The 1,567-nt window shown below is 43.6% G+C and overlaps 1 protein-coding gene across 4 annotated transcripts in view; it reads left to right on the top strand.

The window, feature by feature from the left end:
* The window catches only part of LOC141114281 (NXPE family member 4-like), a 319,509-nt gene extending 318,160 nt beyond the window's left edge, over positions 1 to 1,349 (top strand). For all 4 annotated transcript variants that reach the window (XM_073607882.1, XM_073607878.1, XM_073607879.1 and 1 more), the window contains one exon: positions 1 to 1,349. This exon is cut by the window's left edge and continues 647 nt beyond it. The gene's annotated coding sequence lies outside the window, so the exon portion shown is untranslated.
* The last annotated feature ends 218 nt before the right edge of the window (positions 1,350 to 1,567 follow it).

Here is a 1,567-nt window from a genome sequence, read left to right as displayed (position 1 = left end):
TGAAAAATTATTTTGCCCAGGACACGATGTGGTCTAGCAAGATGCCGCAGCCAGGGCCACCATCAGGGGGGACAGCCTATACACATGCAGGCAATCTGGATGTCCCAAGGGGCCCGGGACCCAACCAACTAGTTGTTGCTGCTGTTTAGTAGCAAGTATAACTCGCTGGTACAGGCCCGGGCCCCAAAACTTACTGTATATTAACAACCAGGACATTTTTTTCTGGCAGAATGTGCCAGAATGGCGTTTCAACACCTCCACCAAAAACAGTGAGGGAGAGGCACTCTCTGTATGTCGCTAGATTTGGACCTGTGCTGTGACTGTCTTTGTTGGATTAAGCCATCTCTTTGCTGGATGGAGATGTCTCTTTGCTATATGGAGATGTCTCTTTGCTGTATTAGGATGCCTCTTTGCTGAATATATGGGGATGTCTCTTTGTTGAATTTGGCTGTCTCTTTGCTATATGGGGATGTCTCTGCTGGATTGGGCTGTCTCTTTGGTGAATATATGGGGCTGTCGGATTCGGTGGGACAACCAGTGGGCAGGCCCTAGGGAATGTTGGTGGTCAGGCCCGGGGGGGCCTAGGCCTAAATTTGTGTAAGGGCCCCCAAAATTTCTGATGGCTGCCCTTGCAAGACTTCTGGTTCTTCCCCAATGGTTGATGGATCTGAGGACCCTCCAGGGAGATGGTTCCATTTTGTGTCCCCCACCCATGAGTTGTGAGCTACTTCAGCAGCAAAGTTAGCACCTAAGCCGAAAAGGCCAAAGTTGACCTACTTCAGTAGCATAGGTTGCAGGTCCTGCCTTTTTTGCACCCCCTTCTTGCTGAAGCATGAAAAATGTCTGCCTCCTCTGCCCACAAGTTGGCTTGGTCCTTTCTAAAGGTGCCTGCATATAGCTGCAGCGGTTTTCCAGACCCTTGTGAATGCTGTGATGGTTGGAACGACCAAAGCTTTCTGGTACTTTTGAAATTTGGTCACTGCTAGCCCTCTCCTACTAACCCATCACTGTAATGAGCTGCTTTACTGGCCAATTAGAATGTTAGAGATGTGGGTGGCGCAGGCAACAGTCAAATATTTATTGTCCACAGATATTGTTTTGTATGCCAAAGATTGTATATGGTTAATTCACTGATCTATGTAGATAGGTACTAAAGTCAGAGGCAAAATTTATCATAAGGTAATATTTCTGTATGGAGTGCTTATGACACTGGTAAATCATGTATGAGAAAAATAAACTTCTGCTACTTTGATAAGTAACTGTTTAGATATGATTTTGTATGATTTGCGATAATTTGACAATTTAAATGTTTTTTAAATGTATCTAAACTCAAGAACAAAAAATGTAAATTATGTTGAAGCTTTCTGGTTTGTAGATGTGGTGACTGCATTCATTTTCTTTCTTTTTTTTTTTAATTTTATTATCACCTAGTGATCCTGGCAGTAACAAATGTTCTGTTCTATTGTGACAATGTTCTCTTACTTGTATCTTTGGAATGCTGTCATCCTAAGACAGTAAATGTGTTAGGACTACAGAACACCCCCTCTCCTCATCTCCATAAATTGGG

Source organism: Aquarana catesbeiana, linkage group LG12 (assembly GCF_042186555.1).
Source record: "Aquarana catesbeiana isolate 2022-GZ linkage group LG12, ASM4218655v1, whole genome shotgun sequence".
NCBI classification, from domain to species: domain Eukaryota; kingdom Metazoa; phylum Chordata; class Amphibia; order Anura; family Ranidae; genus Aquarana; species Aquarana catesbeiana.
This window is presented reverse-complemented; position numbering and strand designations above follow the sequence as displayed.